Source organism: Eurosta solidaginis, chromosome 3 (assembly GCF_040869045.1).
Source record: "Eurosta solidaginis isolate ZX-2024a chromosome 3, ASM4086904v1, whole genome shotgun sequence".
In the NCBI taxonomy this organism is placed as follows: Eukaryota; Metazoa; Arthropoda; class Insecta; order Diptera; family Tephritidae; genus Eurosta; species Eurosta solidaginis.
The window spans coordinates 5,835,860-5,863,787 of NC_090321.1; the positions used below are offsets into that span (position 1 = coordinate 5,835,860).

Genomic DNA, 27,928 nt, shown 5'->3' on the forward strand with positions numbered 1-27,928 from the left:
GTATCGGCTAACTGCGACATAATTCGCTTTGGAAGGTGGCATGGGTGAAGGTGTGTGGTATTTTGATCAATCTCATATTGATACAAACGTACGAGTCATTTTATGGAACTCGCACAGCTATCGGTTGATATTGATAACGAGGAAAGAGAGACGCCATATTCTTTGCTCATTGTAGACGAAAGGGGAACAATTACTTTATTCAAATCGAATGTAGCGGCTGCCTAATTTTAAGCAATACCCAAGTTTTATTAAATTTTATTATATTCAGTCAAGTATTCATCTTATTAATAATTAAACTCAATAAGCTTACCCAATTTCAATCATATTGAAGACCACCCATATAGATATATTTGATTTCAGTAAACTCACGTATGCCATAATGACTTCCTTTACGCCCAATACCCGATTCCAGGCCTACATTTACATCAACCGTACCGACCTCAAGACGACGCGCTACTCGAAATATCTGTCCAAAATCCTGACTATAGAAATAAGCTGCCAAACCACGCAACGAATTATTTGCCTTCAATCAGCATCTTCTTCCGTCTCCAACTTAGTTACAATAACAACAGGACCAAATACTTCTTCACGATAATTACGCGCCGTACGATCCACATCTGTAATTATGGTTGATGCATAGTAGAGTTCACCTTTATATTTTAAGGGCGTACCAGCGCACAACACTTTTGCATGTCCGGATCGTGCATGTTTTATAAACGACTCAATTCTTTTGAGCTGCGCTTCATTAATGAGTGGCCCAATTTCTACACCCTTTTCATGTCCCGGACCGATTTTAAGTGCTTCTACTTTTGCTTTCAGTTTTGAAATGAAATCGTGGTAAACAGACGATTGTACGTAGAAACGATTCGAGGAGACACACGTCTGTCTTGTGCTGCGAAATTTTGAAGTAATTGCGCCATTAACGGCGTTGTCTATATCAGCGTTGCCGCCAAGCTCCAAGGATACACGTTTAAGCAGACCCGCCGATTCGCGAAACAAGAGTTTACTAACCTCAGTCGAGCCCGTAAATGAGATTGCACTCACAACTGGACTACAACAAAAGAGTTGCCCGATGGGTGCAGGTTTAATGGTAGTGACTACATTAAATACGCCTGGAAGTATGCAAGCCGTTTCAAAGTTTAGCAAGCGCAAGGCATGTGAGTGGAGTGTCCTCAGAAGGCTTGACGATTACAATGCAACCTGGAAGAGGGACAAGAAATTATAGTAATTGTATAGCATCATCGAAATTCGGATCTGATTTTTGAATCCATATTGCAACATCTAATTACCCGCCGCCATAGCCGCTGCTGACTTGATTAAACTAATGCCATCGGAAAGTTCCATGGTGTTATGAGACCCACAACCTCGATGGGCTGGTGCAGTACCAACATTTCCTGATTTCGCATGGGACTAGGAATTATTTCACCATCAATGCGACGTGCTCCTCAGCAAAATATTCCACAAATGAATTCCCATAAGCTGTAATAGAAAACCTTTCTCCGAGAGGTTTGCCGCATTCTGTTGTTATCATATTAGCGAGCTCGTCTCCATGTTCTGCGATCACTGTATACCAATTCTAGACCAAAACACCCCTCTAAATAAAAGTTTTGCAAGTCTCTAGCGCTTCCTACAATGCACTCACCTTGAGCAGTTGTGAACGTTCTCGCGCTGTTATTGGTTGCCATTCAGGCGCGTAAAATGCCTTACGCGCCGCATCGACGGCCTTTTGTACTTCATCGGCCGTCATTTCCGGCATGCAGCCGATTACTTCCGAGTTGGCGGGATTTTTTACTTCAAACATTGCGCCGCTAGCAGCATCCATCCACTTGCCATCAATATAGGCTTGAGACAGCCAGAGTGAGTCTTTTCCATTTGTGGATTTTTGTTGTAAGAATTCACGGAGCACCAAATTCTGTTGAGATCGCAATAGACGAAAACTCAAAAAATATGTACATTTTCTGTTTATTTTTCATATATTTTTTTGTTCATTCAAAACATGAACTTGACGTTTGTTACAAGTTTGTAGGGTTGCCGACAATAGGGTTTGTAACGCGTTTTCTGCTTCAGTTTCTAAAAACTGTTAGTTCCGAGAAAATTATTATTCTTTAATCGATTTAGCGCCGAGTGGCGTCCAGGAGATCAATTATAAGTGAAATTGCGCTTAATTTCAGCATCCTTCCAGAGACTTCCATGATTATTGCGGATTACTCTATCCCGTATTGCTTGTACGAGAGTTATCGCAAACGACAGAACGGAAGCACTATTTCAGAACTGTCCCAACAAAAATCTTGATTGTTAATATCGTACCAATACACCGAAAACGTTCTACTGCCAAATATACTGAAAAGTAGCAAGAGAAACAATATAAGGAAATGGAGTCTAGGTATGTGTAAAGTGAAACGGTTGGGAGGTGGTGAGGAAGAAGTTGCCATCCAATGGCAAAGCGCCCTGCAAGCATCAATAGCTGAGGAGCTGTAACCAAGGTGCAGAAGGAGCAAGGCAAGGGAGGAGAGCATATATTCGGATCCAGAACGAGACAGTTTGTAGCAACGTTTGTACCAATAGTGCTAAGGTCTGAGCTATATGAATTTTAAGGGATTAATCAAAAGCTTCTACAATTTCAGGGCCACAGTTTTCTATTTCAAAACTATAATTTTAAAAGTCTCATAGTTGAAAGTACAGATAGGACATGGAACCAGAACTAGGAACGTTTCTTAACGCGATAGTTTTGCGCTAGTTCGGAACTATTCCTATTCAATGCACAGATGCTTTCAAATGACAAATTTAACATGGTGACGTCCTTGGCGGTGGAATAAATCTAACTATTCACGAAATAATTTTTATTTTGTAACTAAGATCTACTTCTTAAACATAAACTGTATCACTAGTAAGTGCCTAGCAGGGGTCTTTTGCGCGAAAAAAGAGACAAAGTATCCTTAAAGCTCTGCTATATCATCCAACTCGAAAGTTATTATGCATTTCATGTCATAGCTAATTGAAAAGTCATTAAAAGTCTAAGAGAGTTTCCAAAAAGAGAGTCAGAGTCAAGAGTCATTGTCGATGTGTGAGTGATAATATTTTAGTATAGCCACAAAGATATGACTCTGCCTGACTCATTAAAATCAAAAGAATTTGGTTTTGATGGCGAGTCAACACGTACACAACTAACTCGCGTATCAGCGGCATCGTGGACCCTAAACAGGCTGTTGGCTTAAGAAAACTTCAATATTTATCTGCTCGATAAAGACATTATTGCGAAGAAAATTCGTTTTTGTAGCGCAGTTTTATTTTAATGTTCATATGAGAAAACGGCCATAAGTATAATTCAACTTTACAAGGCTAGTCGCGTTACCGGGGGCTCAGCTAAAAAGAACCCTTACCCAAGCCACATTTACTATAAATATTATCTAAAATTCTTTCCACTATTTTTCAAAAGAAGAAAGTTTATAGGGCGAATCTCAATGTTGTTGCTTAAGCAAGAAGGACCCTTATGAAGCGGAGGGCGGGTGTCATTGGTGTTGGTGGTTCCTTGGTGGATATATATGTGAGTTTGACGCCACGTTATCAATACACAACTACAAATTCAACGCCTGCATTTTATTCTCGCGGCAGATATTATTGATGGGTTCTCATTCTCTCGCTATGGCGAGTGATTTATAGTAGGCAGCACCACCATTGTTACTGTGGTTGTGTTGGTAGGAGTACTGCCATCGTAGTGGTGGTAATTTAGTCGTTGATTATTGAGCAACATAGTATGTTCGCGCGTTTTTTAACACTCTAAAAATAATTCGTAATTTTTTTTAAATTGCATTTTATTGCTTATTGACTAACTATATGTGTGAAGTGAGCGCTAGCTGGCGACTCTCTTTTATATAGTGCGTGTCGATGTGTTGTATATTCTTCGGCCAATACTATTGCTCTGTAAAAACTATCATTATTGAAAAGCCTGTACTTCAAAAAATAGGTGGCATTGTTTAGTAAATGGTAAGAAAAATATGTCCGTCTAGAAAATTAATAAATTCTTTCCGCTTCTTCCGAATTTCGAACATGGACATGGGAAAAAGTTATATTAAGTTTTAACTTAAAATACTAGCCGTATTTAAATAACTAGCTACAGAACGGGTTGTACTGAATAGCGGAGACACACACCTCTGTTGGCCATAGTGTATAACTTATAGCTGAATCGGTTGCAGGTAAAACATAGACACACATTTCAGTTGCATCTGAGTATAATGCACCAACAAATTTAACATTAACATTACAAACATTTTACCACTAAAATTATTATTACAGTTACGCATTGAATTCCCTCCATAAACTACAGTTATAAACTACATGCAGAATTAATACATCCCATTCAAATAGTTAACATAAGCAACTTCGAAAAATTAGTAAGAAAAAAAATTGAGAATTAACAAAAACTGAATATGCAAATGTTGCGAAATACTAAATGCAACAATTATTTAAATAATAAAGTTGTGGCCACAAAAACAAGAACAACAATTAAATATATACACGCACAACAAAAACCGACTGCACTTAAAACCGCAATGAAAGCAAAAAAGCAAATGAACAAAAAGTTCAACAAAACCGTTTAACAGTTAAATAAAGTATGAACAGTGGGACATTTTGAGGTTTGTTGATTTCTCATTCTCATTCCTTTGGAAACATAAAGAGAGTGCAGTCGTTCGTAATCGAAGATTTGCAAAAATTCCAAGCACGTTTAGCTCTTCCATAGAACTCAAACAAACCTTCAGACATTTTCACAGTCAGGATAAGATTTTAATTCTAAAATTTTTAAGTGTAAGAACCATATAAAATCAAAAATCCGTGCCACATAATGAAATGGCTGAACAGGCGTCTGATAAGGGCAAATATCCACTCTTCTACCCTTTTTTTGTTACATTCTAGAATAGAGAAGGAATATGGTTGACTTCAGCAACTACATTATCTGCTGCTGAGCTTTGAAAATATTAGATTCCCTGCTCCCTAGCACCAAGTGGAAATGTAAATTATTGCAGTGGTATCGCAGAGTATACATTTTTTTACTGCAGGCCACCATCGCCATCGTTCAACTGTACTGACCCATATAAGACAAGTTACCGCTTAATGCAAAGGCTGATTTCGTAACTATCGCAACTTCTGACACATTAGCGAAGAATAGTAAAATTATGGTGTAGTATCTTTGGCAAAAGGAACTACACCCCTTTAATTGCCGCCATCGATACCTGTGAGCAACCATCAAACAGGAAACTTAATTAAAGCAAGGTACTTAAAAATATCGCTTACCTGTGTCCACGCATGAACTGGGAAAGTATACTACGAGATTGGAGCCTGTATTATGATGGTAAACAAAAATTACCAGCGAACGCTTCCCTCTCCTGGCGTCAACAACATCGAGCTTAGCTATTTAAAGGGGAGAGTGGGAAAGCAAATAGCCTTTGATAATATTTTACGGGCCAGCTCCTGCGAAGTAACACCTATAATCGGCTATGTGGAGGTAGTTGACGTTACCATAGCTATAAATCTGGCCATTAGTAGCATCAGTCTTCTATATAAAAACATCCTCATACTTGGCTATCTCCTGATTGGAAAATGATAATCTTAATTGATCAGGGCCTTATTAAAATATCGGAATTTTTTTGTTGATGTTTTAAATGTAGGACCCTTCCCCAGAAAAATAGGGGGGGGGGGTAGGTAAATTCGGTATTCAAGGTTCTTTGCCAGATCCATATCTGAATGTTCTATAAAAAAGCGCCATTAGAGTAATAGCCTGACCATTTTGGAACGCTTTTATACGACCGCGTTGACCTTTCTTGATCAACCCTCTAGTTTTATAGGGAACTTGGGGTGGCCATTGCCTCTTATGCTAAATATTTGTATCGGTATTTGCCTCGAGTAGGTGATGTTGACAGAAAAGAATATGCTGTGAAGCTATATAGCTTAATATTCTGTTTACCGACCCCTTAAATCCCATGGCCTATCAGTTCGTAGCAGCCAAGGTGTGTGAAGAGACTTCCCACATAATCGCAGCTTCTTGCTGAAGGCAAGCCTAGAATTACAGAAGTAGTCAAGCCGCAGAAGCAAATGTCTTGCCCAAACCATACCAATGCTACAACTTATAAAAAGAAATATTTAACACCATATCGGAGACAAAGACGCTAGGTACTACTTGTCTTAAAAACGTTGTCTTTCCTAGTATTCCAGGCCCCAATCTGTCACCTCCTCTCAAAGCGAAATGCTTGTTGTTGTTGCACAAAAGTGAATGCCCACTGAGGGGCATAATCCTTCTTCCACTAGAATATTTTCTTTAACATATACGACCCAATAAGCAAAACTTTGTCTCGCTTTGTTCATTGGAAGCGGTCGGAGTGGTCTCATTTTAACTTCCTGCCTACAACTCACCCCACTGTACGACGCAGCGCAGCAACTACAATCAACAATTAAACTTGCATATTATTGTTGTTGGCATTTACTGTTTGTTTATTGTATAACAATGTTTTTGTAGCAATTGAGCGCCAAACGCAAAATTCTTGCAATTGCTATTTGCATGTTTGTTTGAACGCTTCGTTGGTTAGTATTGCCAGATTGTTTGTAAAAATAAATAAATAAGCAAACATAGTTAACTTGTCAGATACGGGACTAAACTTGTGAGAGGGAGAAAGAGGAAGTAAAAAAGAGAGAGAAGAGCAGTAACGCACGCCTGCATGGCAAATAGCGCAATTGCAAGAACATTCCTATAAATGCATCCCACTACTTAATTGTTGTATCAACAACAACAAAAACAAATGAAAATAATAAACAAATAAACTTGCGAATATGTACGCATTTTAATGTAATCACAAAGTCACTCTAGCATAAAATAAATTTTTGGACTGAAATATGAAATTGCCAAGTGCATTTGCACTCCCAACGCGCTGATAAGACAACGCATTGCTATGAGGGCGTATGGCGATAATTTTTGGCGTTCGCAACACTAACTTTTCTTCTCGTGCATATGTTTATAATTATTAGTTTGTGAGCTCGTTAGCGGAGTCTCGTTGCGCCTTAGCAATAGGAATAATCATTTCATTGGGATATTATTTCCTATTGATATATGTATGTGAGACACGATACTGGTATATTCTACCCGATAGTTATAAAACGATATTTTTGAACTAAGTATCGGAACTGGATTTTTAAGATGAAAGCTCTTTCTCAAGGCTTAAACCACAAGTGAAAGGGTGCAACCTCCAATTAGCAATTTCCTTCAAGAACAATGTGTGAGAGCATAGGCGCCGCCGTCAGTCCTACTCTGGTCCGAGAAAAAGTGCTTATCATTTGTCATAACGAATGCTTTGGTATACAGCGAGAGTTACAGCATTCAACCCAGAGGTTTCATATTTTCATTATAAGCGACTGGCCTCCTCCTAGTACGAGCTCGGTTGCTCTCTGTCAATCTACAGTTTCCGCACGAGTCTACATCCGTTCAACTATTGCTGATCCTCTCAAGTATTTGTGGAAGTAGTATAGCTTCGATATAATTTGGTATTCGATGTTTCTAAAGCTACACTTTAAGTTAGCACCAAAATGCTGCTCCTGCCATCGATAACATGTTCTTACTTAGCATTATTATTCATAGCATAATTTTGGGATTAAGTTCTTATGTGCGCACATAAATTTAAATTTCTCAAGTGATATTTGCGTAAATTTTATGGGCGTAAGTTATGTTTTTCATTATCTTGTACGTTTGTGTGAACGCCATGAACGAGAGTCTATTTATAACGGTGCATTAGCAATTTTCGCTCTTTCTAAACAATAACTTATTTAGCTGCTGCTGCTGCTGCGCTGCGTGCATTGTTCATAACAAAATATGAGCGCCTGAAAGTAGGTTAAGCGAGTGATTATAATGCATGGAGTTCTTTGTTTTTCTTCATTCTATAAAAGTTGCGTACAGGCAAAAATATGAAATTTACATGCAAAATGGTTTGTGTTGAATTTCTGGGTGCATGAATTTAATAACAATAATCACAGAATATAATTATGCAATTTTGTACAAATTAAAACGAATTATTTTGTTAAGCTACATATTTAATAGGTACATAATAGGCCGGGTCGATTTGTGGGGAGGCAAAAAAATCGCCCCAATGCTCTGCGAATATCATATTCGAGGGATCAAAATAAGAAACTTTGCTGAAGGACCCATATCTCTAAAACGAATGCTGATGCCCCCCCCCCTCCCCCCTTTGGGTCGTAGGGGCAAATTTTGAAAAATCCCACTTTGAAATGCCTATGTTTTTTCTTTTTGGAGTTTATTTTTCTCTTTAGAAATTTATTTAGTCAGAACATATGTAAATGAAAATATTTATTTAACTTAGTAATAGAAAAGAAATTAAAAAAAATTATTAGAAATTAGCGTTTTTACCACCCCTTTTTTAAAACCAAGGCATCACTGTGATGCATTTGCATGTCGTAAAATTGCTTGTGTTGTTTTTTTTAAGCCACCACAAGACACAGCAGGTAGAATTGAAATTGCCCCTACCCAAAAGTTCGACCCAAAGGGGGGGGACATCAGAATTCGTTTTAGAGGTATGTTTCCTTCGGAAAAGTTTCTTATTTTGAACCCTAAAATACGATTTTCACAGAGCAATGAGCGATTTTTAAATCGACCCGCCCTAGTACATAATCATAAATTTAGAAAGAAAATTACAGTGGCGTGTTGAAAATTTGCACTTATTAAGTGGAGTTGGAATAAACATTTTCCTGACAAGAATATTTCAAATGCTAATCAAACAAGCTTTCCTTTTTTTGGTATGTTCACTGAGGCAGAGATCGCATTGTCAATGTAATGAAGGTGTGTAAATGGATTATGGTCATAACCCCCAACTAATTGATTTTGTAAAAAGTGTTTGAGTTTGCAAGTAAAAATCATTGTCAGTATATTAACTTACCACATCAGACTGAGTAAGTTATTATTATCAATAAAATTAAAGGACGATGGGGTTCTCATGTAGAAGGAAGCTTGATAAAAATATTGTTACGAATATTAGCAAAACTAAGGGATGATGCTATCTCTAAGCCGATACTAAACAGTGATATCATGCACATCTATAGATCAATCATTATGTATCTACATAAACGAAACAATAATTGCGTCTACACATATGTGCCATGTACATATACGAGCAGCGGAGAATCAATGCACAAACACATGCATATATCTTATCTGAGTTGTCAAAAGAGAGGGCAATAATTTGTGCAAGTATTACTCAAATGAGAAATTATACATCTGTAGTTGTAGCTGAGGAATTTATAACTAACTAAGTAAAATTCTGGAAGCGCCTAGAAGATGCCACGAGGAAATCACAGAGTATAAAAGCATTAGCGGTAGAGGCGCTAGGAGCAGTTTCGATTAAGACGCTATCTAGCGAGCCATAGCAGTATTATTTTGAATAGTAGAGTTTCATTTGAGCTATCAATCAGTTTGGTTATTAAGCCAGCTAGTTGCAAAGTATAAGTGTTGTTGCGAAGCACTTTAATAAAGGCCATTTTTCCATTATTCAATATTGGAGTTATTTATTCAACAGTTTAGTGATTCGAACTTAGCAGAAGGCCAAAAAAGAGGATTTGCAAGTAAATTCGTTACAATATTTTAAGGTAAAAACGGTGAGAGCCGAAATGGCGTTTAAAAATTTTGATTTCTCACGGCTCTCACTTCTTTATCTTTTGTTCTGACTTTATGTTTTTCCTTAAAAAAATCAAACATAATCAAAATTTTTTCTTCATTTAACTTTAATACATGCAAAATTTTTCCTTGAAGCTTTTGGTTTTTTTTGTAATTATTTTAGTTGGGATAGCTACCATAACGGTCATGTGCAACCCTGAATGCACCCTGTACTATGCGAAATATAAGCAACGTTGTGCAAGGGCGGCAAGGAAGCGAACTTCTTCCCAAACGAATTAAAAGGGCCCGATCCAATTTGAGTATAATTCTGGACTCTTAATGAAGGGCATAGTTTTTTCCGGCGGCCTGTGCACTGGTTCACCAATACGGGGGCTCGATTCACAAAAAACTCACTTGCATTCCTGTTAGCAGTCTGCACTCTTGCAAAGTTAACATTCGGCCACAAATGTACAAGACAGTCATATTAACTAGAACAGAACAGGAGCTGGTTGGCAAATGTATGCACACAGCTTTAAGGGCTTACTTTAAAAAGCCATGCCCGGTGAACCTTTCCAGGCATTGCAGAAGAAAGCCCACTTCCCAGGAAGACGCCGGTCGTCTTGCTTCAACTAGATCAGCCCCTGTGCGGATTATCGCCACATGACGCAAAGCGTTTATGGTTAACTGTGATGTGATGTGATAAAAATATCAATTCTTATGACCAAGCCTCGTTGTAACTGCTAGTTTCCTTAACCATTAGAAAACTTGAATAAAAGTGTTTGGAGAATTTTAAGCGCACCTTTTTCTTGCAATAACAATTCCGTTAATGGAAAAGTTCTGTCGCCGCCGATGAGAACCCGATTTATGATCAGATTGATGTCATTCGTCCGCTGTTATCTGCTTGATATTAAGATGAGGTTTTCCGACTCAGCGCCAAAATGGAAAAGGGTGTCCTTTTATCAGTGTGTTGGTAGTGACAAATATGCTGCCACGTTGTAGGATCTCCCTGCAAGGCTACGTGCAACCTGATTTAACAAAAAGAACTGCCTTTTTCCTCCAAATTTAAAACAAAAGCAAATAAATTTATTCGATTATAAAAATTCTTTTATCTGAAAAAGTAACAAATTTCTGTATGTTTCCATTGCTTGGCATCCATAAATATTTTGGAAAGAGGTTTTAAAATTTTTTTAAAATCAAAAAATCCATTATAGCTGCCGAGAAGAGAGAATAGTTTTACCTTCTTAAAGTTTTATCATGGGAGGAAGCTTCGAAATCTCACACTCAGTGTGGAACTCTAACCGCAAAAATACCTACCGCCCAAACCAGTGGATTTGAGCTCTATTTCAGTTAACCAAATGTGTATTGTTTAAATCATGTTATGTGCACTCAATTGTGGTATTTTTTCCATTTTAAAAATGTTTGATCTTCATATTCGTCCAGAGTGTTAGCGTAAGGTAAGTACAGACGAAGACGTGGTCTTTGGAAGTGATATGTCGTATGGGGGAATGCAGAATGTAAGCGTAAATGATGTTACTACACTGTAGCATTATGTGAGAACAATGTACGTTGGGAAGTTGATGTGAGCGAAACTGTTTGATAACGATTTGATATCGACGAGTTATCGGTTTGCTATAAATTTGTTTCGACATGGTAAACAGAAGTCATCGATTCATAATCGATGTGTTATAAATTTGTTATCGATAACAAATGTTTTCGACAGATGAATTAACGGTTTGTTATCGATTTGTTATCGCAAATCTTTCGAATATTTATCGAAAAGTTATTGATATGCTGCAAATAAGTTATTGAAACGCTATCACGTTGTTATCAAAGTGCTCCCAATTTGTTATAGGCGTGTTTACAAAAAGTAATCGATGTTCTATCGAAAATTATTTTTTTCGGAGTTTATTTGTCAAACTTTTACATATTCAGTTTAAGTAAGGTCTTTACGTACAGCCAATTCCAGCTGCCTAGATCAAAGCAGCGAACGTAACCAAAGAGGATAAATACAATAAGAGCCGTCACTCGTTATTTTTTTGGCATTTACTCGATATATACTGAGAGGTAGTCGCTACTTTTTTTTGGACGAAATGTTTATAAATGTCTTCTATACATTTTCGTGGGGTTTTTGTGTTTATTTCTCGACTGTATTTAATTAATTTATTTAATTCTCTTTCCAAAAATCACAGTTGCACAAGGGGCCTACACGACATGGATAAATGCGAGACTATTAAAAATGTCCCTTTCAGAAAACATTCGGCATCAATTTTTTCAATTTCCAGCGAGATACTCGCCACAAAATAACGAGTGACGGCTCTTATTGTATTTATCCTCTTTGACGTAACATCGAAAATCCCCAAACTTCAAGCGATTATTATTTTACGTCACGAAAGCTTTGAATTTTTTTCAAAGTAAAAAAACTTTGCAGGTTTTTGCTTTGTAGTTTCTGTTTTCTGTGCAAGCACTCCACGAAATCGGGTCAAGTGAGCACTGCAAATTTCTGCCTTTCTACTTTCATGCTTTTGATTACACATAATTTAATAAATACTTTTATATTTTTTTAGTGTTTATATTTTATGCTTTAATTATTCTCAACAACATTTTTGATTCCTTGAAAATGTTTCCCTTTTTTATAAATTCTGCGCACTTAAAATTTGTTCATATATTTAGCAGTCTCGTTTGGCCTATTATTTATGAAGTTTTGTTGTTGGTTTTACATTTTTTCCATTCTTTTGTTTTCATTAAGCGTTTTTAACATAATTTTATATAATGTTGTTTTTGTTGTGTATTTTTTTTTTTTTTTTTTGTTCCAAGTATATTCGTTATGGCAAGCTTCTCACCGCAAATTGTATTGTTTTTCAAAAGTTTTATGCAACGGAAATTGCAGGCAGTACGCTGCAGCAACAGTCGCTTCACTTGTGGTTGTTTTTATTGTAGGAGTGTGGCTAGCGAGCGGGGCATGGAGTGTGTGTATTGAGACAAGTGATCCATTTTCGCAGGCAACGCAAACTCAAGAGCTTTTCACTGGCTTACACTTGTTAACCTTTCCTGTGCGCTATTGCAATTTTTACTTTACTCTCTCTTTATTTTAACAACAACAACAATAAATAGAATATATAAAAACGGTGGTTATTACTTTAACATAGAATATGTTGCACTCTAAGGATAATGGCACGTTTTAAGTGATTTGCTTAACAGAAAACTGTGTGAAAAATTTTTCTTTGGCAACAAATAACAACCAAAGTCAATTCGAACGCGCCGTTTTTCATATCTTTAAATATAAATAAAAAACATGCATGCACTTGTTATCTAAAGTGACCCCTTAACTAGTATTCCTTTAATAATAAAAGTCCTTAAGAAAAAAAAAAGGTTCGGACTTTTAATTTTTAGTCCCAAAGAAGTTATTAAATTCGATTTTTTTTTCAAAAAGAGAATCTCTCTTGTTTAAGAAATAGTTTTTCGATGACAAATGTCTAGTATTAAAAATTAGTAATAAATTCTGATTCCATGTAAGCGCTTCCAAGGGGCTCTTAGAGTCACGATAGAGGTGAATGGTGGGCTCAAGGGTGCCCAAATGGTAGAAGAAAGTTTCTAAAGTAGCGGAGGGAGCAGGGTCTGCGGCATACTGTGCTGATCCGGAAATAAAAAGATCCCATAACCTTGCAGATCACTGTAGCTTGTTTTAGTCGGAGATAGTAGCCGTTACCAACGCAATAGGAAGGCTGGACGAAAATATCTTAGACTGCAGCCGCTTCAGCTTTTATGCTAACAGCCAAGCAGTAACTAAGGCAATAATCTCGCACGGCAGGGCTTCTAAATGTGTGATAGAGTATAAGAAAAACCTCGAAAGAATCGGGGCTGGGGCAAGAATACATCTATGTATATTGGGTCCCCGAGCATATGGGAATAGATTTGCATGAAGAAGCGGATGGAAATGGGCGCATCCCTCGAATCTGGCTCCACAGATGTCCCAATTAGATTGGGCGAGCCTAAGTGCAGGCGAGAGCTGCACATAATGGATCAAACGGCAAAGGCGTGGATTCAAGTGCGGGGCTGTAAAGAGACGAAGATCATTTGTAGGCTTTGCAACCTTAGACTTACAAAGTTACTCCTGTCATTAAAATGAAAGGAGTGTATACCCATGACGGTTATTCTGACAGGACACTGCGTTCTGGCGTTACGTACCTTTGAATTAGACATGGCCATTGACAGAAGATGTAGGAAGGGCGGGTTGGAGAACGAAACGATCGAACACATTTGGTGCTCGTGTTTGTGCTTTCTAGGCTAAGACTTCAGCCATTACAAGTTATAAAGCTGTCAGATCTAGATGCAGCAAGTGGCATTGATCCTACAAATTTTCTACTATATGCCCAGAGGACGGTGTACTGGGTTCCATACCGGCAAAGCTATCATTCTTTTTTTTCTTCCAAAATTTCATTCTTTATTTTAAATAAACCAATGCACTAATTTAATTTATGTCCATTCCCTATTGCAAATAAATTAATTCACTAACTTAAATACAGATAACTTCATTGTGAATAGTATCAATCATTGATTGTCAATATCCCATTACTGAAATTTACGAAGTGTCAAAAATGAATAGAATGCAAGAAAGAAAATTGATAAAAAGGGAAGAAGGTATCCGCTTCCGGTCAAAGCAAGCTATATATACAGGTTTTTCAGCTGAAAACGCTCTTTTTTTCCTGTTCAACAGCCAGCGGTAAGATCGTAAAAGTGGTCTCGAGTATTGATTTTATTAATTCATTTTATAAGTCGGTACGAGTTTTGCAAAAATAGTATATACGGTTTTTAAATTCGCTTTAATGTAAAGAGAAAAGTTCTCTAGAAGTCGCGTTGATCGTAAACAAAAAGAAAAATAAAATCCGAATACGCAAACAAAATTAAAATTTTCAAACAAAGTTTCGAGATTAGAGCAGAACATCATTTGGAGCTGGAGAAGGGTACTGCAAGTTGCCCAGAGGATCCACATCCAGCAGCTGAGTGGCAATGGGAATTGGATTCCTGAATTTTTTTTTCTTTTCTGGTGTCTTAGATTTTTTTTTTGATTTGATTTTCATACTTGTAACAAAATATACAAAATAGACATAGATAGCAAATATAAGACAGAATTTTGCAAAGTAGCATCGATAGAAAAATAGAATGGAAATTATTAGTGTGCATATCTTGGTCAAAAAATTAACTTGGAAGGAAATAGTCATAAAGAAAGAAAAAGCAAAGTAGAAAGTTTTTTTCTCGAAAATATCTAATGTCCAAAAGAAAAAAATATATATTTAACTCTCATAGTATACATATGTATGTATAATAAGCTTAGAGAGGCGGTACAGTTAGGCTCAAGCTGAACTTCAATTCGAGCTCAGTAGAAACTGAAAAATTTAGTATGTTCGGTAATCTATAAACGTCACTATATATGTAGTGGAAAGGAAAAGGAAAAATTTAGCTGGAAACCAAACTTAAAAAAAAAAAAAACTTTGTATTAAGCAAATATGCGGTCAATTAAAACTAAAGTTTAGATTAATTAAGTATTAAAAAAATCAAGTAAGAAAGTGTCTTTCTTTTGACCGCCGCTCTGGAAAGCATAAGCTAGCGTAAATTGTAGGGGAGAGCCGTTTCTTTTGACAATACACATTTTGCTTCCTCTCTCTAATTCCGAAAATAAATTTTATAACTTTTGTTTGTTTTGATTTGAAGTTTCTACTTCTTTCATATTGAGGTAATCCTATGTAAAATTTGAAGTCAAGTATAACAACAAAAACATAGGCATGTAGATATAAGGTCAATCCCACTTTTTGCATATATGTACATTATCTGTGGAAATAAACGAATTTTTGTATTGATCAAAGGAAAATGATCGTTTAAGTTCTTTTCTATCTCTGTCTGAACCCGAAGGTAACGCAAGTTGTAGGAAGGCGGGGCTTTCACCCATTTTTAAAATTTACCCACAGAAATGAAAGCCATGGATAGGGAGGGCAACGGGGCAGTTTCACCATCTAAAGCTGCCAGGATTGTAAATGGTAAGGATCTGTAGTGTGGCTAATCACTCAACGTAATTTTGTTGTTGTTATCTTTTTTTTTTTTTTTGTAGTTAATTTTTTTGGTAATTGAATTAGTCAGTCCGCTAGTGTGCACAATTTTTTTTTGTATGACCTACTTGTGTAGACTCACTAGTGTTACCCTTCTTTCTTGAATCCCACGGCAATGGCTGAAACTCCGGGCTGAACAACGAGCAAGGTGCACACGGTGGGGTAACACTGAGAAGGTGGATGTCGGTAGAGGAGCTTTCCAAGCTGCACAGGAGGGATCCATTACAACGGTATTGTTATATAACATAGGTCTCGGTTTCTAATATAATTTTTCAGATTGGTCATTAAAAAAACTTCTCGTAACTCTATGGACTCATCCAGTCTTTGTAAGGTCCTCATGGGCCGGGCAGTTCAAACAGTTCTAATTTAGACATTTCTATGATTAAAAAATTCGTTATGTAATATTAGCGAAAAAGTGAGCAACTTGTGCGGATTCATTGGACCTTTAGTTGAATGTAATCTTATTTCAAAGGAGTCCTCAGCGACCCAGTTTTCAATCCAATTTTGAATTTTAGTGAAACCAGTATAAGGAACGCTCGATTTTTTATTCGAAATTCGCTCTAAACTTTTAGTTGAAAAAGTTCTTCTTATCTCGGATAGGACCAGTTTTTTTTATCAGAAGTTGTCACAAGAATAAGACCAAAATATAGGAAAAGAAGAAACGTATCCGAAATTTACGATTTTCTATGCTATGTTTGATATGAGAAACTGGTACACTCAATATCTGCGTTTAAATTCTGCGTTCATAACTCGGAGAAAGCGCGCTGACAAGACTTCTACAATTTGTTTTCTTTTTGTATTTCCAATTACTGCGTGCTGAACACAAATATGGCTATATTTCTCTCTATGTGCGAACGTATGTGTGCGCACTGGTAAGTTGTGGCCAAACAAGTGCCGCAACGCTTAACAAGGATATGAAGTAAAAAAACCACTCGGTTTGCTGATCACTCTGTCTCGTATGAATGTATGCATATAAACTATATATGAGGGTATGTATGTTACGACATCAGTGGGGGTATGTAGAGTGTGCTAGTTGCTTGTTGTTGCATCGTGCGACCTCTCAACTTTTGTGCGCTCCTGAAATAATTGTTAAACAAAAGCATTGGGAAACTTTTTTACCTTTTTAAATTTTTCTATGTTTCTCTTTTTCAAACTTTCATTTGTTTTATATTTTTATTTAAAGCACCAGCAAAACTGCAACAAGCACAACATTTTTCCACAATTCGTTAACTAAATTAAGTGGAAGTTTATTAAAAAGCAGCGCTTGCTGCTCTCAGATATGCACATACACACACACACATTCATAAGTTAGTAAAACAAAACTTGCTTAAGAAAAAGTAAGGGGATAGAAAAAACTAGCAATCAAGCATAAAACGCAGTTTTTAATACAGCGCTTATTTCGAAAATATCAGCAGCTTGCTAAAAGTAGAAATTGGAGTTAGTGGAGTAGCCCATTTCTGAAGAGAACACAACGCCGATACCGGTTTTTCTCGAAACCAAATTTGACAAGGGATGACGAAAAATCGTTCCAATATACATCATTTATCCACCCTGTCAGAAAAACAACAAAACAAAATAAGTCATTTCTGAAGGCCTTAATTGATTTCTTGGTAATTTTTTGCATTAACAGCTTAATTGACCTTGGTTGTGATAAAAAAAAGTATTTTGTTATTCAATTATCTAAACAAAAGTTCCTTCTAATAACTTTATAGGCTTAAGCTAGTCCCCGAAGGCTTCGGTGAGTTAGCTTCTCGAGAACACAGAAGGCATCGTGATTCAGAACCATTCCTTCAGCATCCGATTTAAGAAATGGCTTGTCTGAAACTTCATTGAGTTTCGAATAGCCCGTAGACGTTATTCTCCATCCGGATAGATGTGATGATGTTGGTCCGCGTCATTTTCAAAAACCGTATTAGCTTTAGTTTGGGGAGACTAGACGAATTGGTTGTATCGATTCTTTTATCGTATCGGTACCCGATTTTCTGTGTCTGCAGAAAAATTGCTAATGCTTGTTCGGTTTATTGGCGGCAGGCTTCTGTTTTTCGGACAATACGATAGAAAAGACGTTATATCGGCCAAAAATTTCTTTGCCTACATTTAAAATGCTCCTTCCATCCTTCTCCATATTTCAGTTTTCCCCCCTCTCTTCCTCTTACTTTCACTTCCCATCTCTATTTATCTTTGTTATTATAATTCCTCTCCAACTCCTTTTCCTATCTCTTCCCCTCTCCCGCCGACAGGATTATCTTCTTCACTCTCATCCTCTCCCTCCCTTCATTATCTGTTTTGCTATGCATCTCCCAATCCATCTCCCAATCTAGCCTTCCTTCCTACTCCCACTAACATTCCCCATCCCACTACCACACCCACTATAACTCCCACTGCCACTATCTCTACCACACCAACTACCACTACAACAACAACTACCATGAAAACGACGACTGCCACTACCGTCAACTCTACCATAGACACTATCACCACCTCTGCCAATACCACTACCACTCTCACTCCTACTCTCAATCCTACTTCCTGTCTTCTTCTTCTTCTACCCACTCCCACTATAACTTTTCCATACATATTGGCATAAAATATGCATCTCAGATTAGCGATTGTTGCAAGTTATAAGTGTAAGACTGCTTAGTAGCGGCCAATAAATTATTATTCACAATTATTAGCGTGTGGAAGTTTGAGCTACACATTTACCCAAACCAGGAACAAACGTTTTCTATAAATACCCTCAAACTGTCTAGTTAACACTTAGTATTAATTAAGCGGTTAGTATTCAATCGTTTTTCAATTACATTTATGTAAATAGATTTATATTTGTTTTTACATATCGGTACCTGCTATTGATTTAGCTGCCAACGCTATTATTACTACTAGCAATCTAATTAGAATCACTTTTGTGCTGATTGGATTGCCAAAAGTTAACGTCACGCATAAACATAAACACGCGCACAATATTATTAAATCATTAAGGTAGACCAAAAGTTGGAAAGGGTGTTTCGAAATTTCAGTGTAAAGGTAAATTTTATAATAAATACTTTCAAAACCAAAATTGACACTGTTGATTGCACAAAGACAAAATTGGTAACCTAAAGTTTTTTTCTGAAATTCTAATTTTTAAATATAATAAAAGTAAGGTAATACTTTCAATTAGTTAGTTCGAGCGAATTTCCTTGCACTTAAATAAATAGTATTGATTTAATATATTTGATACCAAATATATAGTATATTAAAAACAGTTTCAAAATAGTTTGTTAATTTAAAGTGCTAATCTAAAGTGCTAAAAATGGGCACACCCTAATATGTGTTTGCACATATGCTACCTTTAACAAACAACATTTTCATTAACTTCAAAACAAATAATGACTTATTTACTGTCTCAAAGTTGTTTTAATTATTAACACCCACAGACGTACATAGCATCAAACCCACTGCTGTAGTAATTACGTATGTACATCCATCTAAATGCCTTATTTCCCTACAAGTTATATAATTACGCTAGTTTATAGCGGTTTCACATGTGTTTGTCATTACCCTACCATTGCCGCGGGCCCCAGCGAAAGCTGAGTGTGAAAATTAGTTCATCAGCTCTTCATTTACACAAATTGCAATGACATTTCCCGATCATGCCCACTGAAGCTGACTCTGGTATTGAAGTTAACAATATTGGCCTATACCTTATGACGTTAGTAAATACTTTAGTTTACTACGCTAACGGTTTTTTGGTCCAATTTGTTTTAATTTAAGCCTCATATGCCGGATATGGATTTTTTTCAGCCAAAGTTGATTATTTTCACCACTCAACTAAGCCCAAGTCAAATAATAATAATAATTTGGCCGGTGGGATTAAGACCGAGCTATTCTTAAAATTTGAGGTGTACTGCTTTTTTATTCTTCATACAAATTTGAATACCCAAATGTTTAACGCCAACTCCGCACAGATTCGGCCAAGATGGATACAATATTTTTTGGCAAGCCTTTTACGTTATCAAGACGTCGGCCACTGCCGAGGAGCTATTTTCTTCAGGCTCTGATTATGGTAACGTTCAGTATTTTGGTTATGGTAACGGTTACTGACTGGCGGCCACCGTGGTGTGATGGTAGCGTTACCACACCATATGCCCTGGGTTCACACCTCGGGCAAAGCAACATCAAAATTTTAGAAATAAGGTTTTTCAATTAAGAGAAAATTTTTCTAAGCGGGGTCGCCCCTCGCCAGTGTTTGGCAAGCGCTCCGAGTGTATTTCTGCATGAAAAGCTCTCAGTGAAAACTCATCTGCCTTGCAGATGCCGTTCGGAGTCGGCATAAAGCACGTAGGTCCCGCTCGGCCAATTTGTAGGGAAAATCAAGAGGAGCACGACGCAAATTGGAAGAGAAGCTCGGCCTAAAATCTATTCGGAGGTTATCGCGCCTTACACTTATTTTTTTTTATAACCGTTACTGAAACGCGTTTGCTCGCTACTCTGACCGTGGTTGTTATTACTATATCGGCTATAATTAATTGTATGGTTATAGCATATTTACAACTTTCATTATATCCAAGTCTACGGTCACGCTATATAATAAATAAAATAATAATAGGGGTTTCAGTTTTGCCATTGACCAAACTTCTGATAATACTATGGACTCATTTAGTCATTTGAGGTCTCACGGGCTTGGGCAGTTCAACCTTACCCAACCCACAGCATTCGTGTATACGTACATACATACTCACACCACGGTGGCCGCCAAGGATATATAATACTGTAGGGCAAAATGATTTTTTCATATACGACGACTTATTTTAAATATCTTTTAGGACTTCTATCGGTCCATAGCCTTCCATAATTTTAAGTTAAAGGCGGTTATTGTACATGTAAAATGAATCGATCGCACCAAATTCGGAACGACTTCTCTAAAAACCTCGATCCGTAGCCTCTTAGCGTAAGCTTTTCGACATCTTCTATCTATCTTCTATCCTCTATATCTATCTATAAGTCTTATAAAATAAAGTCGCTAAATGCCATGTATGCACATAACTTCACAAAGAATGCTCCGATTTTAAAACGGTTTTTTGCATTTGAAAGCTTAGCTACGTGAGATGGTATAGTTAATATAATTTAAAGGTATATATTATAGAGGCGTGGAAAATTGCCAAAATGTAGTAAAAAATTATAAAATTTTTGTTTACACCGCTATAACTCATAAACGGGTGGATGGATTTAAAAAATTCTACTTTTCAGTAAAACTTTGAAATATTAATTATTAAATTGTGGAGCTTTTCGGCCGATTTTTTTGAAATAAAACAATCGTTTATTTTATCTTCTACGCGTTTCGACGCATATTCGCGCCTTCCTCAGGAAGGTAAGTTAACAATTATTTAAATATAACATCTGGGTATAATCAATGCAAACTTATATATATATAAAAAACACCGCACATTTTCTCTTGGCCAGGCTCAAACATTTTTGAAATATTTACATTCGTTATGCATCAAAAAAAAAAAAAAACACTTGATTCCTTTCTTATATCAGCCAAATTGTTTAAACAGAAGTAACATTTTTACCAAAAAATCCGCGTGTGTTGTTGTTCGGTGTCAACTGTGCGCACAAATTGCTTTTGAGTGAGGCATACGACACATATGTAGCATTCGCTGCGTTATTTAACTTCGGGAGTACATTTATATGTATGGATATATGTACGGGGTATTCCATCCCATTTTGACCAATTTTGAACCCGACCCCTTTAGAATTGGCTGAAAGTTTTTCTTATTTTTCTAGCTTACGAAAGACGTTTTTCAGAATTTTTTCAAATTTTTTTCATCCAACTCAAAAAAAGGTATGCATTTTTAAAAAAACACCGTTTTTGTTTTCAAAATACTATAACTTTTTCAAAAATTGATATCGAACAATTCCTTAAAATCGTAAACAATAGTTTTATTTTTTGTTATTTTTGCATGTATGTATATGCTAATATGTGTGCACTAAGGAAATTTAATTCTTGAATATATTTTTTATGCTAAGGTAATCCTGAGATGTATTTGTACAATTTACCTATTTTCATACATACTATTCGATTTGCTGAAATTTGGTATATAAATTTGCCTATATTAGTATTTACGATCCTTTTTTCTGGGAAGTAGACCAGAGACGGACTGGGACTGGGATTAGGACTAGGACTGGGACTGAGACTCGGAGTGGGACTGGGACTCGGAATGGGACTGGAACAAAATAAGTACCACCCCCTGGGGCTGGCAAAAAGGGATGAAGAAGAATGAGAAGAACTTGAGAGAAGAGAAAAGAGGGAAGGAGAAGGAGACTGAGAAAGAGATAGAGTGAGATGATGGTAGAGATAGATGAAAAGAAAAAGACGGAGGGAGGTGTGAGTAAAAGTATTAAGAAAAAGTGAAGAGGGGGGAGGGCAGAGTTAGATGGAAAAAGCTTATTAAAATGTATGCAGACAGGCCGAATTTAGGGAAAAACAATGCCTGCCGGGTCTGCTAGTTTTACATAAAAAAATTTCTTACTGAGCAAATTCAGCAGCTGGTTATATACAAATCGAGAATCTTGCACAGTTTTAGTTGTTATAATTGCTTTTACTCTTATTTTCAATTTCTTAATTCTATTCGTTATTGCCGTATATACATATGTATATGTTTATATATATAAATGTATATATGCTATATGCTGTGTTTGCCTTCATTTGCGTTTGTTTATTTTGTGGTTTTTATTCTGAGTAGTGTCAATAACATTCAATATTGAAACAAGTCCATCAAAAAAGAAGATGCAAAGTCTCTACAGCTACGATAAGAAAACGACCACAAATGCTTACAGGTGTGTATGTGTGTGTATGCGATAAAACTCAGAGACCCTAAGACTATAAACAAATAGACAAACAAACAGAAAACTGAGGTTATCTTATTTTTGCAGCAAAGGGCTCATTTCATTGCATTGGCAGCAATCAAAATGTGGTTTTAGACTTTTTGTTTTTGTAGTTGTTATTATTGTTATTGGTTTTGTTAACTAGATATGCTACCTTTGATGAATATATATATATAAATGGTTTTATTCATACAAATTTGTTGTTATTGTTATAGTTTTTAAGCCATGAATATTCCAATGAAATAAGTTTCACTTAACAAATGAAATTCTCTAAAATGTATGCCAGAGGAAATTGTCGTCAAGCGGGTGCGGGAGGGGAGGGAGAATGGCCAAAGCTATAAACATAGAGAAGGTACGTTTTACTTTGAGCTCACTTTTGATAAGAGTTGAGTGAAAACTTTTGACTTTTCACATTGAAAAATGGCAGAAACAAGTAATACTAAAACCACTGAGTAAACGCACAAAGGAAACAAACAATTGCTACGAGTATGTACGTATGTACGTGGCGTATACGCATCCTTTAGTAAATGCACGAATTTGTTAGGAAGAATATCTTGAACAAACATAGGTTAAACAAGGAAATAAATCAGTGTATTACCAAATCGAAATACAGCTTGCCTTATTTATATATACAGTTTGTTAGGGTGTGCCTTGTTTTGCTATTTTATCATTAAAAGTTTCTAGCAAGAAACCGTTTGAGCATGAAAATGCACTTTGCGCAATTTTGAGGTCGTGTCTGCGAAAGACTAGCGGAGACTAACTCCAATGTACAGCAGCTGTGTTAACGAAATAAAAAATATCTTGAAATGGGCGTTTAAATGACTGCGGATGTATAGAAAACAAGCTTCATAGAACTCAGGTACACATTTATCTTAGGGTTGCCACCTATGTTGGAATATACGAAATGCAAAATTTTAAATTATTGTAATTTTAGTAACAAAGTCCAAAAAAAAAAAAAAAAAACAGAAAAAGAAATAACTGAAAGCCACCTATCTAAAAAAGGATTTTTGTATGGTGCTGCCACACATATAAAAAGAAGTTGAGGTATGGTGTTGCCAGATTATAAAACTTCAATTAGTGGAATTCTAGATACAAAGTCAATACAAATAAAGGGTTGCCATCCACCTACAAATTCTTGCACATAGCGCTGCCAGATGCATGATGGACAAAGTCGTTAAATTTAGGTGAGCGTTTAAAATCAAGTAACACACATGAAGTTGCCAACCTTTTAAAAAAATAGAATATTGTGTTTCGAGACATTCATTGAGCTTCAACAACTGAGAATATAGGCATACTAATATAAACTTCAGTTAAGTGAAAATTAGATAACAAGCTTAAGATATGAACAAATGTTTAGCGTTGCCACTTACTACAAGCATTATATATTGTGGCGAATATGAGTGACACTAAGTGATACTCACATCCCTAGTCTGATGCTAAGTAAATGAAGTCACAACAACAATAAGGCAGACAGTCACTTGTATCTACATAAAGGAATCAATCATTATGTCTACACATATATACGTACATGCAGCTGAGAAGCAATGCACAACCACATGCATATATCTGAGATACTCCCGAAAGTATGAAATGAGAGAAGCTATAAAATCGTGCAATTGTAGTTACAGCTGAGAAATTTGATAGCTGATGGCCAACTAGTAGATTCTGGAAATGGAAGCGCCTAGAAGATGCGAACGAGGAAATCAGAGAGTATAAAAGGCGATACCAGTAGAGGCGCTAAAAATCAGTTTCGATTAAGCACGCTATCTGTCGGTCAAGAGTAGAGTTAGTTATTGTGAAGTATTTGAATAAAGGCCATTTTGCATTATTAAATATTGGAGTTATTTATTCAACAGTTCAGTGATTCGAACCTTAGTAGACGATTTGAGATAAGCGGAATTTCAGTAAATTCGTTACAATATTTATGGTTCTACCACATTTATGAAGTTGCATTGTCACCTCTCTAAAACATGGAGATAATTTATTGCCACTTTTGAAAAATTTTAGTTAACGAGTCTTTGTTTAGATAGGAAAAAAATAAGTATGACAAGTGGTAAAGTTTACACCTATTTAAAAAAATTAAATAGGGTGTTGCCAGGTCAGCAGCTTTAAATTTAAAAAGTGTGTCACGCTGCCACTTGCTATGAATGATTTTTAATTATTGTTTATTATATATATAGGAGCGTTGCTACCTATTTAAAAAATGGCCAGAACGAAAATTTTTAATTGATGAAATTTTGGTACTAACTTTATATTAGAAAAAAGTTTACAATATGGCAACTTATCCAAAGAAAAAGTCGGAATTGGATTTAAAAAAACATTCTTGAGCTTCGACCACTGAAAATGTAAGTACTGGGTTGAAAATATATAAAAAAATAGTAAGGCTGTCATCTATACAAAAAAAAATTTGGTTTATTGACATATTGAAACTATAATTACTTAACTAGGGGGGTAAACGAAAAGCAGTTTAAACTAGCCCAAAAAATGTATTTAATTAGAATGGTATAATAAATATATATATTAAAGAAAAGCAATATACTAGGTTTAGCACCTATACAAAATATATAAAAATTTAAAAATCATTTTGTCAGATGCCAAGAATTACAAAAAGCTTTTCAGTTAAACCGAAAAGATGGTAGGGCAGAAGGGCACCGTGATCTTAAAAAAATGTTAATCAAATCGACTGGAATGCGCACCCTTATGTGCATACATATATACTTACATATCCTTATACATCCGTAAACAGATACACATGTCAGCATAAAAAGGAAAGGCCATGACGTAAAAGTGAAAAGTTGCTATCGAGTAAAAGGAAAAGTTCAAAAACAATTGTAACGGTAAAAGCAGTAAAAAAAGGTATTAGAAAGTAATACAAGTTGGGAAAGAGTCACCCCAAAAACACGAAATGCCCGTTAAGTTAAACATTAAAGATATTAATTTCCACCTCTGGTTTCTAAAGTGTGGAGCGAGGAATCATTTGTACCAAAATGTAAATTTAGCAAATGACGGTAAAATAAAACGAACTTTTAGATTTGGTGTGAGTTGAGTTCAATTTATTCAATTTCGATTGCGTGCTAAAGAGAGGAATTTATTCCGAGCTGACTATTTTGCTAGATATTTTATTATATAAATAATAAGCGGCTGACCTGGTCGGTCCATGAGGACCTCACATAGACTAGCTTTTAATGCTTTTTGTGACAGGTCCTTTATTTGATATAACCTGTGGTAATTTAAAGAAATATATCCGTTGCATATGTAAATGACATAAAGAAATCAAGCGAAGATTAACTCTTTCCAACAAGTACTTATTTGAACTGAGTTGGCAATTGAAAAATAAACTCCTCTCTCGACGAAGGAAAATCACGCTATACAAATTGCTTATCATACCTGTTCTGATGCCTGTAGGCTCTTAGTGTGTCCGAGAGCAAAATTCTCCGGCATATGCATGGTCCTGTACGTGATATTGACGGTGAGTATCAAAGGTGGTAAATATAATGATGATCTGTATGATATGAAATGCAGAGAATAAAGCTTCAAAGGCTTTGCTGGTTAGGTTATGTACTGGAGATATAAAATGCAATGTAACTGTGAGGTTAGGACATAACTTAGTGGTTTTAGGAAGCGCCAACTTGGTGGTATGGTGAATTCAACTATTTCCATTAATCATGAAATTAAGCATCTAATAGCTTCTATTAAATTCGAAATATGTTCAAGGAACCTTGAACATTTTTTCTTATTTACAAGATAATAGTAACTAACAGATTATTAAATACAGTCCACTACTAGAAACTATATTTTAGCGATTGAGTGGCCTATACAAACACAGATAAGACACTACACACACACATATATATACCTTCTAACATAAATATATAAATTCCATAACTAAATAAACAGTATGCTAGACATTTGTTAACACAGCTATCATTAAAACTCAGTGTAGGTATTGTTATCGCCAAGCAATTAAACAAAAAAGTACCAACTGAAGATAAGAATCGGCCCCTTCACACAAACACATACATTTAAAATAGAAACATAATTTTAAGAATTTGTATATAAACTCGTGTAAATATTTCAATAAATGAGTAGTCTTATAAACTCTCAAAACAGTTGATTTCTTTATTCAACGAAATTGTTTCTGCCTCCCACCCCAGTGGTAAGGCAGATTCAATTAAATATTAACAAACTTTTCTAGTTATTCGATCAAACTACCTTAAAATTATTGTGCAACCATCTAAAAACGTATGGGCAAGTCGCAAGAATATGAGCCACTTAAACAATAACTGCATCCATTTTCATATCAATCATTATCAAAAGCTAAAAAACCTGTTGAAACTTTTACACACTACATCGAAATTCATTTATTATCTGCAAGACGCAAAACAAGTTTTTACTTTTTATCACTCTTTATAAGGATGAGGCAATAAGCAAATTAGCCAACAAACTGCATGGCGGAAACAATCCACGTGATGAAAGGGCAAAATACATATAAACAAACACCAACATTCAATATATTTAGCATTTGTAATTTTCTGGTTTAGTGTCAAAATCACACACCAGTGACTGAAATGCCTAATTAAATAAAAAAGTACCAACCAGCTGATTTCCTGCCGTCATCTGTTCGCTACCTCCATGCAACGCTGTTAGTGAATTTACATATGTTCATCGGCCAGTATTTACATATATTTGCCTGTAACAACATTTTAGAATTAAGCTTAGTTTTATCGCCGTCCCACAACAATCGAATACCATTTTTTGTATATATTTCGCCAAAATTTGAGCTCGTTTTCCTTGAATATCTTTGGCTGTTAAAATATGACACTTGGAAGAAATGAGTTCGAGTGTCAACACAAAAGAGAAAATTGCGAACAAAGCCCCTTTCAACCACACACCACTTTTTTTGCTCTTAGATAAGTAAAAAGAAGTAAGGACGGGACTGTGCCGAAGACTTCATACCTTTCATGAATGGGGCTGAACAATATTCTTATCCCGTTCGTAATCTCCAAATAATCGGATGTATAAGATAAGAAATATATAGTGAACGATGTACATACCTAAACGATTTTTAAGATAAATATAAAAAAAATGGCAAAAAAATCCCCTATCTGAACGATCGGTTGTATGGGATATATATTATATATAGCTCCGATCGAAATGGTTTTTTCATGAAATCTTCCATGATATATTAAAATATATATCACCGAGTTTCACGTTTATAATTACTAAATTGCGGCAGGAATGACCAGAATCGTCTTATCTGAACGATCGGTTGTATTGGAGATATATGTTATAGTGGTTCGATCCTACCGTACCCAAC

General features: G+C 36.0%; 1 pseudogene; it reads right to left on the minus strand.

The window, feature by feature from the left end:
• Nucleotides 1–316: 316 nt before the first annotated feature.
• On the minus strand, nt 317–3,751 carry LOC137245835 (succinate-semialdehyde dehydrogenase [NADP(+)] GabD-like; annotated as a pseudogene).
• Between the last annotated feature and the right edge of the window lie 24,177 nt (nt 3,752–27,928).